This window comes from Engraulis encrasicolus, chromosome 7 (genome assembly GCF_034702125.1).
Source record: "Engraulis encrasicolus isolate BLACKSEA-1 chromosome 7, IST_EnEncr_1.0, whole genome shotgun sequence".
Lineage (NCBI taxonomy): Eukaryota > Metazoa > Chordata > Actinopteri > Clupeiformes > Engraulidae > Engraulis > Engraulis encrasicolus.
Window position 1 is genome coordinate 39,173,785 of NC_085863.1, and position 15,785 is coordinate 39,189,569.

Below are 15,785 nucleotides of genomic sequence, written 5' to 3' on the forward strand. Positions count from 1 at the left end.
TGTGTTGTTGTATGCGTCCAAAGGATGTTAAAAACTTGCTTGATACCATCTTTGTGTCTCCAGACAGCAATGGACCATCAACAGTCCAGCCGTCTCTCGGTTTAATCCATCCAGTCATGGGTAAGCTGATTGGGTGTCAGGCTTGTACTGGTTCCATTTTCAATTCCTGATGGGGGGACTAATTAATCAGTGTTCTCCCCCATCCTAATTGTAGAGTAGAGAACCTTTTATTAATCCAGAAGGAAATCAAGGTGTCCCCCACACACACACAAACACACACACACACACACACACACACACACACACACACACACACACACACACACACACACACACACACACACACACACACACACACACACACACACACACACACACATATGATGTAAGGCTTTTTGCTATACTCAAGCTATATGTTTACTGCAATGTGCAATGTGCAGGAATGTGTATTAGGTCTTTGTCTAGGTCTTGTATCTATGTAAGCTGTCGGACACCTTAATTTCTCTCTGGATTAATAAAAGTACTCTACTCTACTCTACTCTACTCTACACACACACACACACACACACACACACACACAGACACACACACGATACAATACAATACGCTACGATATGATTAGACTTTGTCAGTATCCACTGAAATAAAATAAAAAACTCGCTTGGCTTAACCCATTTTAGCCTGGAGACACATATACGCTGCATTCAGGCTCTTGAGATTTGAGGGCTTTTTATTAAACATGTGGGTATGTTAGGGCTGAATGAACACATTCTAATGCAAACTGAGGGTCCTAGATTTTAAATGCAACTTATATCATGTTTTAATATGTTTCGAAGGCTGAGATATTTACGATTTATGGGCAGAGGGCGCACCCTTTCCCAAAAAGGGCTTAGGCTAAAATGGGTTAAGACAGGACATACACATAACATCACATCACAAGATTATTGCACAACTGGCAAAAAAACAGAGGACACAGGTCTATATAGGCTACAGACATACATGCATACAAACATTACATACAACCCACATAACTTGAAGACCAACATGGAGTGATAACTCTAATGCAGTCTTATGACTGAAAACACACACGCACACGCGCACAAGCACACGCACGCACGCACGCGCACACGCGCACACACACACACACACACAGGAGCCCCCGATATTAATGAAAGACATGAGAAGGAACTGACAGCCGGGTTAGATTACAGTATGCATAGGCGGAGTACGGAATGTGCCAAAAGAGAGAAATGTGCAGAATGGGCCTCAGCCGAACTCTGGGTCTTTACTGTATGTAGGTCATGGTACAGTAGGAAAACAAACTGGTTGTGGTTTTGGAGTGAGCAGCCTGGGTGTTGTCTTTACTGTATGTAGGTCATGGTATAGTAGGAAAACTAACTGGTTGTGGTTTTGGAGTGAGCAGCCTGGTTGTGGTTTTGGAGTGAGTAGCCTGGGTGTTGTTTGGAGTGAGCAGCCTGGGTGTGGTCTTAGGGGTTTTCAGGTCTGGGCCAACTCCGGCGTCTCACAGGCCAAAAACACAGGGGTTGGGTAAGGTAATGGTATCCAGGTAATGGCCTAGGGCAATGCACAATGTATATGGGCACACGCACACATTTACATTACATTACACCGACTTGAAGTACAAGGTTAGGCTCCTCGCTCAAGGGCAACTCAGCCATGGAGTGGGTTAGAGAGTGGAAGGGTGGGCTTCAAAACTGCAACCATTTGATCTAAAGCCCATCTCCTTAACCCTTAGGCCACGGCTGCCCAAGCAGACACACACATGCCCCATCTGGGCCATCTCAGTCATTTCACAGTCTTTAAATGACCTTAAATAAGGAGAGGGATCAGGGACGCATAGATTTCAGTAGTCTGATAACAGTGGGGTAGAAACTGTTCTTGTAGTGTGGAAAACGCATAAACAGTAAAGGGTCTATGTATTATTTGGCCCATTCTACTAAATCAGTGCCGTTTATGTCCCAGTGTTTAACCATGATGAAAAATAGCTTTAAAATAGGTGTAAATTTTATGTCCTAATAAATCAACATTTCTTGGATAAATGTTGTAGAAAAAACCCTGAATACTGATAAACATGCATTTCATACCTGTCCCAATGCTAAAACACTAAACTTATCAATTAAATATAATTCTGCCAGAACCACTCTCGTAAAAAATGAGACGGGAAACAGAGATACATTTCGGAAGCTTAATATCCGAATGCAGACATTTGTGTTTGGCGGTATGGCTCTGTTCGGAGGAAGTTCCCCAGCATCTCCATGAGCTCCATGGAAGCCAAGACAGGGAACGGCACCATCCTCAGGTGGAGTGCCTTCCACAAGCAGTGCAAAACAAGCAACAAAAGCAATGACAGGAAAACAAATTTGGTAGTTTAAGTAGGCCTAAAGCGCGCCAAAGCTCAGCATCCAATTGCGAGCAGCAGCTGATTAACCAAAGCGCAGCTGATTCATGGAGAGCTATATGGGTTAGGTCGGCATCAGCCAATAGGTAATATTGCACGTTGACTACAAGGTTTGCCAGAACTATCGCAGGTTGCTCGATGGACTAAAATCCTTAGTTTTACACTTTTTGTGTAATTCCATATCCCATATTTACTTCACATGCAGTGCATTCAAACATAAAGAATTATATGGTATTTCAACATAAGCATTTTAGTCATGTCATGATCTGGTCAATATTTTAATTTCTATATTTTATTTTATACGAGGGGTCACTCTTGATGCTAGTAAGTCCTGATTTACGTAAATTATGTCTCCGATTTTTTGTTGAAGGGGACAACGCCCCCTTAAGAGACCGAACTTGAGCACACTCCGTTGGATTGCGAAGGCGATGGGCACTGGGCACTGTCTCTCACACACACAAATAAATAGTAATAATAAAAAATCAGGGATGGGTAACAAGGAAAAAGGAGGGTCAGCATTTTTCATCACCACCATCAAAGTGTCACAAGACCACACACTTGAGAGAAGCTACAAAATGATCATTAACATTTTTTTCTATATTTATACCTGAATGATTATTGGTTCAGTGAGTTTTTTTAACGTCTTTTTTTCCTCAAATATATGTTAATCTATAGGACACAGTGAGTGAGGAGGTTGGCTGCAGTGGTCCACAGGGCTTCATTCCATGATCCTAACTCCTGTGCTCCAGTGTTAATTTTGTCAGCTTTTTTTATTTAGTCGTAGTCTTAGTCACAATGACGAAAATCAATTTTAGTCTTAGTCATATTTTAGTCATTGCCTTCCCAATTTAGTCTTAGTCTTAGTCACAATGACGAAAATCAATTTTAATCTTAGTAAATGTTTAGTCATTTTAGTCAACACAACATAATAGAACTTGTCCACACACTGCCTCTCTTTTTCACATATATCATTGACTGTACAGAATAAAACTTCTCCGCACACTGCTTCTCTTTTTAACATATATCACACTGTGCTGAATGAAACTTCTTCACACACTGGTTCTCTTTTTCTCTATTTTATTTAATGTTAATTTAGTCAGCTTTTTAAAATTTAGTCTTAGTTTTAGTCACAATGACGAAAATCAATTTTAGTCATATTTTAGTCATTGCCTTTCCAATTTAATCTTAGTCTTAGTCTAAATGATGAAAATCAAAAAAATATTTTAGTCATAGTCATGGTTGACGAAATTAACACGGCTGTGCTCGACCCCTGCTTGTGGACTCACACGTTGCTGACGCCCCACCTCCGTAGAGAAAACAGTAACGTTTCCCTGCTGACAGCATAGCCACCAGGCTTGTACGAAATTCCTAATTTAATGAATTTCAATTCAAAGTAATGCCATAATACGAACACTAGGTGGTGTCATTACCTTGAATTTCTTTGAATTTAATCTACACCACCCATTGAAAGTACATAGAACACCACCACCTAGTGTTCGTATTATGGCATTACTTTGAATTTAAATTATTTCAATTCGGAATTTCGTACAAGCCTGATAGCCACAATAACTTTTAGGGGACTTTTCCCCATTCAACATCCAAACAAAATTGCAAATGAGAAGATGACCTTTGAATTGCACTTATGCGAGATATTGAATTAAACTTCTGTTGCCAATGATGTCATGTGACGTCATCACAAGGCCACAAGCACAAGAGAGGACGGGAGTAAGGATAATGGAAAGAAGCCCTGGTCTCCCAACTTCCATGTCATTACCTGGATAGCATTACCTTAGTTGACCCCTGTTTTGCTAGCCTGGTAGTGAGACGCCTGAGTTGGCCCAGACTAGAAAACCTGTAAGGCGATGTGTGTGTGTGTGTGTCAACTTCAACTTTTCAACTTCATTGTCCCCAGAAGGGGCGATTAGAAAAGCCCAGACTAGAAAACCTGTAAGGCGATGTGTGTCTGTGTGTCTGTGTGTGTCAACTTCAACTTTTCAACTTTATTGTCCCCAAAAGGGGCGATTAGGTGTGCAGCAAGTCATAAGCACATAAAGTGCAGTGGTCAATAAAAGGTTACAATTACCATAAATAGGGTTATAGAAAGATAAAACACATCATAAATAAATAAAATAAATAAAATAAGAACATCATCATACAATAAAATACCATAAACAACGCCAGGGATCAGGTCAAGAAATCAATCAGTGGGGATATGAATTTAAAAGGGAGATGGCACAAGGGACAAATGAAAGCCTAAATCTGTTGGTCTTGACTGGTGGGACCCTAAAGCGTGAACCAGATGGAAGTAGCTGAAATTCAGAGTGGAGGGGGTGGCAGTAAAATAATAAAATGGACTCAGCCTTCCTCAAAGTGGCTTTTTTATACAGGTCAGTGAGGCTACTTTGCTGGGCACCTATAATTTTGCCACTGACCTTCACGATTTTGGCAAGGGAGTTTTTCGCTTTCACCCTGAGGTTATTGAACCAACAACATATAGGGAAAAAAAAAGACTCAATGTAGGACCTATAAAAGAGTGTCATCATGGTCTTGTCCACATTGAATTTGGCCAGCTTGCGTAAACAAAACAGACGTTGTTGGCTCTTTTTGCAAATATTTTCAGTGTTGATGTTAAAATTTAATTTATTATCCAACTACCCAGGTACTTATAGGAATCTACCACATCCACAGCCTGCCCTTTGATGGTAGTAGTCAGAGCAGGGAGGGGAGTAGTCAGAGCAGTTACGTCTGAAGTCAATTATCATAACTTTGGTTTTTGAGACATTCAGGTGCAGGTGAGAGCTGTCACACCAGGCAATAAAATTATCTAAGATGGGACCATGATCTGTTTCGTTCCCATGGAGAAGGCTGAGGATGATGGAGCATGTTGGCTACGACAGTCATTAGTATACAGAATCTACACGTAGAGCAGAGGAGACAAAACGCATTCCTGGGCCAATCCTGTGGAGGATGTAATTTTGTCAGAAAGTACGCCATTTACCCTCACCTGCTGGGTTCTGTTACTTAAAAGGTCCAGGATCCACCCCACTAAACTATTATCCAACTTAAAATTGCTCACTAACTTATCAACTAAAATATGTGGAAGTATAGTATTAAAAGCTGATGAGAAGTCTACAAATAAAATCTTTGCATGTGTGTTGCTGCCCTCAAAATGTGGAAATAACATACGTAGTAAAGTGGCAGTGGCATGTTCTACATCACGTTGAGCCCTATCAGCAAACTGTAGAGGGTCCAGTAATCTCTCTGTGGCAAGTAAAATACATCATTTCATAAGTCTTTCATAACATTTCATAACCAAGGAGGTCAGGGCGGCCTTAGGACCTTAGGACGGTTGTGTTTAGCCACAGGGACGATGGTAGCTTGTTTCCAGATTTGGGGGACTTTCTGTTGACTGAGAGAGAGATGAAAAATATGGTGCAAGCTGCTCAGCACAGGACATGAGCAATCTTCCCCCTATGTTATCTGACCCAGGACTCCTCTTAGGGTTAGTGTGCTTAAGGCCTTCATCAAAGAATGTATACTGAAAGGCGGGAGGACACTGTCAGTAAGATGATGTTTCACTTCTAGGATGGTGTTGTTAAACATTGGTGGGTCAAACCTCAAGTAAAATGAATTTAGTTCCTGTGCAAGCAGTTTATCACAGTTAAAACCATCCAACAACACTTTAGAGTCTCTTGTTTCTTTAGTCCCAGTTATGGTCTTCATATTTCATGCAGACCCTAAATTATTTTCCCCAAACTCCCCTTCAAGATTATCTTTATAATCCCGTTTTGCCCTCCATATTTCGAATTTCACCTCTGTATTCAGTTGTCTCACAGGCCAAAAACACAGGGGTCGGGTAAGGTAATGGTATCCAGGTAATGACCTAGGGCAGTGGTTCCCAACCTATGGGTCGGGACCCAAACGGTGGGTCGCCAAAGATCCACAAAGGGTCACGAAGCCTTGTTGATTTTTTTTTTTTNTATTATTGTTTATTTATTAAGATGTTCTAATTAATACAACAGAAACTGGAGACAAAGAGACAAAAACAGAAACAAAAGACAAAAAAAAAAAAAAAAAAGTAGGCTATAAGTGCATTCATTGTACATACATAGGACAGGAAAGATTGTTATTTCAAATGTCCAGACCGGACAAAGAGTCCACGTATCTTATGAAAGGGTCCCATGTTTTCTGAAATGACTGGAGGGAGCAATTTAGTGTACCTCTTATTTTTTCCAGTTTAAGGCTCTGCATCATGTCCCTTATCCAGTGGTTGTGTATTGGAGGAGTTGTGTCCTTCCACTTGAAAAGAATGAGCCTTCTAGCCAGCAAAGAGGAGAAGGCAAACGCCCTCTGCAGGTAGGCTGGGAAACTACCCTGGTCAGATTCTGGTATTATGCCAAGGATTGCAATTAAAGGAGAAGGCTGAATATCAACACCATATATTTGAGACATGGTATCAAAAAAGGATGACCAAAAATTAGCAAGTTTTGAACAAGACCAGAACATATGGTACAATGATGCTGTTGTTTGTTTACATTTATCACATATGGGGCTTTTATTAGGGAATATTCTTGCTAGCTTAGCTTTAGAGAAATGCTATCGATGTAAAAACTTTAAACTGTATCAGGGCATGTCTGGAACATATAGATGAAGAATGAACCCTCGTGAGGGCCATTTCCCATTCCTCATCAGAAAGTGAGACCCCCATATCGTTTTCCCATTGTTCTCGAATATGTGACACAGAGAAGCCTTGTTGATTTTAAGGGGTTTAATTTTAAATACCATATATAGCCCATGTTGAATAAATGACAAAGCATTTATTTAACTAATACCTGTATATGCATAGAAGCAGCAAAATGTAAGTGATACATTAAACATGTATTCTATATTTGACCAAAGACGAATTGAGAAATAAAATAACTAAAATGAGTTTTCACAGGAAACAAAGGGTATCATGTGACTCCCTCTCGTGCAGACGCTTGCGCAGTTGGGTCACCAAAGCTTACAATAGTAAAAATATGGGTCCCGAAAAAAAAGGTTGGGGACCACTGACCTAGGGCAATACACAATGAATATGGGCACACACACACATTTACATTACATTACACCGACTTGAAGTAGCCTGGGTGTTGTCTTAGGGGTTTTCAGGTCTGGGCCAACTCCGGCGTCTCACAGGCCAAAAACACAGGGGTCGGGTAAGGTAATGGTATCCAGGTAATGACCTAGGGCAATGCACAACGTATATGGGCACACGCACACATTTACATTACATTACACCGACTTGAAGTACAAGGTTAGGTTCCTCGCTCAAGGGCAACTCAGCCATGGAGTGGGTTAGAGAGTGGAAGGGTGGGCTTCAAAACTGCAACCATTTGATCTAAAGCCCATTGCCTTAACCCTTAGGCCACGGCTGCCCAAGCAGACACACACATGCCCCATCTGGGCCACCTCAGTCATCTCACAGTCTTTAAATGACCTTAAATAAGGAGAGGGATCAGGGACGCATAGATTTCAGTAGTCTGATAACAGTGGGGTAGAAACTGTTCTTGTAGTGTGGAAAACGCATAAACAGTAAAGGGTCTATGTATTATTTGGCCCATTCTACGAAATCGGTGCCTGTTATGTCCCAGCATTTAACGATGATGAAAAATAGCTTTAAGATAGCTATAAATTGTATGTCCTAATAAATCAACATTTCTTAGATAAATCTTGTTGTAAAAAGCTACCCTGAATACTGATAAACATGCATTTCATACCTGTCCCAGTGCTAAAATGCCAAACTTATCAATTAAATATAATTCTGTCAGAACCACTCTCGTAAAAAATGAGACGGGAAACAGAGATATATTTCGGAAGCTTAATATCTGAATGCAGACATTTGTGTTTGGCGGTATGGCTCTGTTCGGAGGAAGTTCCCCGGCTTCTCCATGAGCTCCATGGAAGCCAAGACAGAGAACGGCACCATCCTCAGGTGGAGTGCCTTCCACAAGCAGTGCAAAACAAGCAGCTAAAGCAATGACAGGAAAACAAATTTGGTAGTTTAAGTAGGCCTAAAGCGCGCCAAAGCTCAGCATCCAATTGCAAGCAGCAGCTGATTAACCAAAGCGCAGCTGATTCATGGAGAGCTGTATGGGTTAGGTCGGCATCAGCCAATATGTAATAGGGCGCGTTGACTACAAGGTTTGCCAGAACTATCGCAGGTTGCTCGATGGACTAAAATCCTTAGTTTTACACTTTTTGTGTAATTCCATATCCCATATTTACTTCACATGCAGTGCATTCAAACATAAGGAATTATATGGTATTTCAACATAAGCATTTTATTCATGTCATGATCTGGTCAATATTTTAATTTCTATATTTTATACGAGGGGTCACTCTTGATGGTAGTAAGTCCTGTTTTACGTAAATTATGTCTCCGATTTTTTGTTGAAGGGGACAATACCCCCTTAAGAGACCGCACTTGAGCACCCCCCGTTGCTTTGCAAAGGCGATGGGCACTGGGCACTGTCTCTCACACACACAAATAAATAGTAATAATAAAAAATCAGGGATGGGTAACAAGGAAAAAGGAGGGTCAGCATTTTTCATCACCACCATCAAAGTGTCACAAGACCACACACTTGAGAGAAGCTACAAAATGATAATCAACATTTTTTTTTCTATATTTATACCTGAATGATTATTGGTTCAGTGAGTTTTCTAACTTCTTTTTTCTCAAATATATGTTAATCTATAGGACACAGTGAGTGAGGAGGTTGGCTGCAGTGGTCCACAGGGCTTCATTCCATGATCCTAACTCCTGTGCTCCAGTGTTAATTTTGTCAGCTTTTTTTATTTAGTCGTAGTCTTAGTCACAATGACAAAAAACAATTTTAGTCTTAGTCATATTTTAGTCATTGCCTTCCCAATTTAGTCTAAGTCTTTGTCTAAATGACGAAAATCAATTTTAATCTTAGTAAATTTTTCGTCATTTTTGTCATTTTAGTCAACACAACATAGGCTAATAGAACTTGTCCACACACTGCTTCTCTTTTTAACATATATCATTGACTGTACAGAATAAACCTTCTCCGCACACTGCTTCTCTTTTTAACATATATCACACTGTGCAGAATGAAACTTCTTCACACACTGGTTCTCTTTTTCTCTATTTTATTTAACACCAGTGTTAATTTAGTCAGCTTTTTAAAATTTAGTCTTAGTTTTAGTCACAATGACGAAAATCAATTTTAGTCATATTTTAGTCATTGCCTTCCCAATTTAGTCTTAGTCTTAGTCTAAATGACGAAAATCAAAAAAGGGCTTTGACTAAATATTTTAGTGATAGTCATGGTTGACGAAATTAACACAGCTGTGCTCGACCCCTGCTTGTGGACTCACACGTTGCTGACGCCCCACCTCCGTGGAGAAAACAAAACGCTTCCCTGCTGACAGCATAGCCACAATAACTTTTAGGGGACTTTTCCCCATTCAACATCCCAATTGCAAATGAGAAAATGACCTTTGAATTGCACTTATGCGAGATATTGAATTAAACTTCTGTTGCCGGTGACGTCATCACAAGGCCATAAGCACAAGAGAGGACGGGAGTAAGGATAATGGAAAGAAGCCCTGGTCTCCCAACTTCCATGTCATTACCTGGATAGCATTACCTTAGTTGACCCCTGTTTTGCTAGCCTGGTAGTGAGACGCCTGAGTTGGCCCAGACTAGAAAACCTGTAAGGCGATGTGTGTGTGTGTGTGTCAACTTCAACTTTTCAACTTCATTGTCCCCAGAAGGGGCGATTACAGTAGGTGTGCAGCAAGACATAAGCACCTATAGACAGCAACAACATAAACCACAGGACAACATATGTAGTAAAGTGACAGTGGCATCCTCTAAAACAAGTTGGGCCCTATAAGCAAACTGTAGAGGGTCCAGGAATCTCTCTGTGGCAAGTAAAATACATAATTTCATAAGTCTTTCATAACATTTCATAACCAAGGAGGTCAGGGCGCCTTAGGACCTTAGGATGGTTGTGTTTAGCCACAGGGACGATGGTAGCTTGTTTCCAGATTTGGGGGACTTTCTGTTAACTGAGAGAGAGATGAAAAATATGATAAAATAGTGATGCAAGCTGCTCAGCACATGACATGAGCAATCTTCCCCCTATGTTATCTGACCCAGGACTCTTCTTAGGGTTAGTGTGCTTAAGGCCTTCATCAAAGAATGTATACTGAAAGGCGGGAGGACACTGTCAGTAAGATGATGTTTCAGTTCTAGGATGGTGTTGTTAAACATTGGTGAGTCAAACCTCAAGTAAAATGAATTTAGTTCCTGTGCAAGCAGTTTATCACAGTTAAAACCATCCAACAACACTTTACTGTAGAGTCTCTTGTTTCTTTAGTCCCAGTTATGGTCTTCATACTATTCCATGCAGACCCTAAATTATTTTCCCCAAACTCCTCTTCAAGCTTATCTTTATAATCCCGTTTTGCCCTCCATATTTCGGATTTCACCTCTTTATTCAGTTATCTCACAGGCCAAAAACACAGGGGTCGGGTAAGGTAATGGTATCCAGGTAATGACCTAGGGCAGTGGTTCCCAACCTATGGGTCGGGACCCAAACGGTGGGTCGCCAAAGATCCACAAAGGGTCACGAAGCCTTGTTGATTTTAAGGGGTTTAATTTTAAATACCATATATAGCCCATGTTGAATAAATGACAAAGCATTTATTTAACTAATACCTGTATATGCATAGAAGCAGCAAAATGTAAGTGATACATTAAACATGTATTCTATATTTGACCAAAGACGAATTGAGAAATAAAATAACTAAAATGAGTTTTCACAGGAAACAAAGGGTATCATGTGACTCCCTCTCGTGCAGACGCTTGCGCAGTTGGGTCACCAAAGCTTACAATGGTAAAAATATGGGTCCCTGAAAAAAAAGGTTGGGAACCACTGACCTAGGGCAATACAAAACGTATATGGGCACACACACACATTTACATTACATTACACCGACTTGAAGTACAAGGTTAGGTTCCTTGCTCAAGGGCAACTCAGCCATGGAGTGTGTTAGAGAGTGGAAGGGTAGGCTTCAAAACTGCAACCATTTGATCTAAAGCCCATTGCCTTAACCCTTAGGCCCAAGCAGACACACACATGTCCCATCTGGGCCACCTCAGTCATCTCACAGTCTTTAAATGACCTTAAATAAGGAGAGGGATCAGGGACGCATAGATTTCAGTAGTCTGATAACAGTGGGGTAGAAACTGTTCTTGTAGTGTGGAAAATGCATAAACAGTAAAGGGGTCTATGTATTATTTGGCCCATTCTACGAAATCGGTTCCTGTTATGTCCCAGCATTAAAACGATGATGAAAAATAGCTTTAAGATAGCTATAAATTGTATGTCCTAATAAATCTTGTAGTAAAAAGCTACCCTGAATACTGATAAACATGCATTTCATACCTGTCCCACTGCTAAAACGCCAAACTTATCAATTAAATATAATTCTGTCAGAACCACTCTCATAAAAAATGAGACGGGAAACAGAGATACATTTCGGAAGCTTAATATCTGAATGCAGACATTTGTGTTTGGCGGTATGGCTCTGTTCGGAGGAAGTTCCCCGGCTTCTCTATGAGCTCCATGGAAGTCAAGACAGGGAACAGCACCATCCTCAGGTGGAGTGCCTTCCACAAGCAGTGCAAAACAAGCAGCAAAAGCAATGACAGGAAAACAAATTTGGTAGTCTAAGTAGGCCTAAAGCGCGCCAAAGCTCAGCATCCAATTGCAAGCAGCAGCTGATTAACCAAAGCGCAGCTGATTCATGGAGAGCAGTATGGGTTAGGTCGGCGTCAGCCAATATGTAATAGGGCGCGTTGACTACAAGGTTTGCCAGAACTATCGCAGGTTGCTCGATTGAATGAAATCCTTAAAATGTAACACGTTTTACACTTTTTGTGTAATTCCATATCCCATATTTACTTCACATACAGTGCATTCAAACATACAGAATTATATGGAATTTCAACATAAGCATTTTAGTCATGTCATGATCTGGTCAATATCTTAATTTCTATATTTTATCTTATACGAGGGGTCACTCTTGATGGTAGTAAGTCCTGTTTTACGTAAATTATGTCTCCGATTTTTTGTTGAACGGGACAACGCCTAGCCTCGCGAGCCATCCTATGTACTTCCGGCAAAGGATTGGCTCCACTACTGTAGTCTGGCCGTGCTTCTCTGTGGAGTGCCTGCTCGTGACAATGACGTACACATCTGCGCCAGAGCCATTGGTCTGCGCTATGTTGTTGTTGAGTAACTGCCAGCGATTGGGTGAGAGGTGTCCAATAATTTCAAACCATAACTGAGTGAAAACTTCCTGCTTCCTACAATCGCTTCAGAGCAAAAAAATGCCAGACCATGAATACGAAATGAAATGGTAGTATTATAGGATGGTCAGGACCAGGCTAGACAACGCCCCCTTAAGAGACCGAACTTGAGCACACTCCGTTGCATTGCAAAGGCGATGGGCACTGGGCACTGTCTCTCACACACACAAATAAATAGTAATAATAAATAATAAACATAAAATCCGGGATGGGTAACAAGGAAAAAGGAGGGTCAGCATTTGTCATCACCACCATCAAAGGGTCACAAGACCACACACTTGAGAGAAGCTACAAAATGATAATTAACATTTTTTTTCTATATTTATACCTGAATGATTATTGGTTCAGTGAGTGTTTTAACGTCTTTTTTCTCAAATATATGTTAATCTATAGGACACAGTGAGTGAGGAGGTTGGCTGCAGTGGTCCACAGGGCTTCATTCCATGATCCTAACTCCTGTGCTCCAGTGTTAATTTTGTCAGCTTTTTTTATTTAGTCGTAGTCTTAGTCACAATGACGAAAACCAATTTTAGTCTTAGTCATATTTTAGTCATTGCCTTCCCAATTTAGTCTTAGTCTTTGTCTAAATGACAAAAATCAATTTTAATCTTAGTACATTTTTTGTCATTTTTGTCATTTTAGTCAACACAACATAATAGAACTTGTCCACACACTGCTTCTCTTTTTAACATATATCATTGACCATACAGAATACATCTCTGCACACTGCTTCTCTTTTTAACATATATCACACTGTGCAGAATGAAACTTCTTCACACACTGGTTCTCTTTTTCTCTATTTTATTTAACACCAGTGTTAATTTAGTCAGCTTTTTAAAATTTAGTCTTAGTTTTAGTCACAATGACGAAAATCAATTTTAGTCATATTTTAGTCATTGCCTTCCCAATTTAGTCTTAGTCTTAGTCTAAATGACGAAAATCAAAAAAGGGCTTTGACTAAATATTTTAGTGATAGTCATGGTTGACGAAATTAACACAGCTGTGCTCGACCCCTGCTTGTGGACTCACACGTTGCTGACGCCCCACCTCCGTGGAGAAAACAAAACGCTTCCCTGCTGACAGCATAGCCACAATAACTTTTAGGGGACTTTTCCCCATTCAACATCCCAATTGCACATGAAACAATGACCTTTGAATTTCAGCTTTTGCAAGATATTGAATTAAACTTCTGTCGTCAGTGACGTCATCACAAGGCCACAAGCACAAGAGAGGACGGGAGTAAGGATAATGGAAAGAAGCCCTGGTCTCCCAACTTCCATGTCATTACCTGGATAGCATTACCTTAGTTGACCCCTGTTTTGCTGGCCTGGTAGTGAGACGCCTGAGTGGACCCAGACTAGAAAACCTGTAAGGCGATGTGTGTGTGTGTGTGTCAACTTCAACTTTTCAACTTTATTGTCCCCAGAAGGGGCGATTAGGTGTGCAGCAAGACATAAGCACCTATAGACAGCAACAACACAAACCACAGGACAACATATGTAGTAAAGTGGCAGTGGCATCCTCTACAACAAGTTGGGCCCTATAAGCAAACTGTAGAGGGTCCAGGAATCTCTCTGTTGCAAGTAAAATACATCATTTCATAAGTCTTTCAAAACATTTCATAACCAAGGAGGTCAGGGCGGCCTTAGGACCTTAGGATGGTTGTGTTTAGCCACAGGGACGATGGTAGCTTGTTTCCAGATTTGGGGGACTTTCTGTTGACTGAGAGAGAGATGAAAAATATGATAAAATAGTGGTGCAAGCTGCTCAGCACATGACATGAGCAATCTTCCCCCTATGTTATCTGACCCAGGACTCTTCTTAGGGTTAGTGCGCTTAAGGCCTTCATCAAAGAATGTATACTGAAAGGCGGGAGGACACTGTCAGTAAGATGATGTTTCAGTTCTAGGATGGTGTTGTTAAACATTGGTGAGTCAAACCTCAAGTAAAATTAATTTAGTTCCTGTGCAAGCAGTTTATCACAGTTAAAACCATCCAACAACACGTTAGAGTCTCTTGTTTCTTTAGTCCCAGTTATGGTATTCATACTATTCCATACAGACCCTAAATTATTTCCCCCAAACTCCCCTTCAAGCTTATCTTTATAATCCCGTTTTGCCCTTCAGAATTCGGATTTCACCTCTTTATTCAGTTTTTTAAGTTTGACATTATTTCCTTCTCTAAATGCACACCTTTGTGTGTGTGTGTGTGTGTGTGTGTGTGTGTGTGTGTGTGTGTGTGTGTGTGTGTGTGTGTGTGTGTGTGTGTGTGTGTGTGTGTGTGTGTGTGTGTGTGTGTGTGTGTGTGTGTGTGTGTGTGTGTGTGAGTGCGGTGGCAATAAATAACAATTAGGTCACAATTTACAGTCTCTAACTACAGCCATATCTGTTTTGGCTGACTGGGTTTCAGCACTAAGGAAAAAGAAGAAATATCCGCACAGCACAGAAGCTCCCTTGTCATGATTTAATGCGTTAAAAGATGGCACAATGTTTCGACCGGCAAGGTCTATGTCAGGTATATTCCTTCTTTTTTTCCAATTGTGTTTTTTTACATCCTGCACCAGAGGCAATTGCTTTTTGGGATGTGCATGGGCCTCACACTTTTTGACTGGGTTTCAGCACACCCTTGGCCTGCAGCATCCGCACCAGCACCAGCCCCTACAGAAACAATTGATGACACTACAGGTCCCCCTGACCGACTGAAACTACAGAATATGCTTTGTTGCCAGTACAGCAGAGTACCCTAAACATACAATGACATTACAAAGAACATCATCATTGGGGACTGGACTGCCTAAGACCCCCTCCCTCCCCTCCAGTCGTTTCAGGATGTTGCATTTTTCCACACTACAAGACTCAAGAACAGTTTCTACAACGGTGCCAGGATATTACTGAACTCTATGCATTTCTGCCCTCTCTCTACTTAAGGTCACGTAAGGACAGAGACGGCTGAGGTGGCCCAGACAGGGAATGCGTGTGT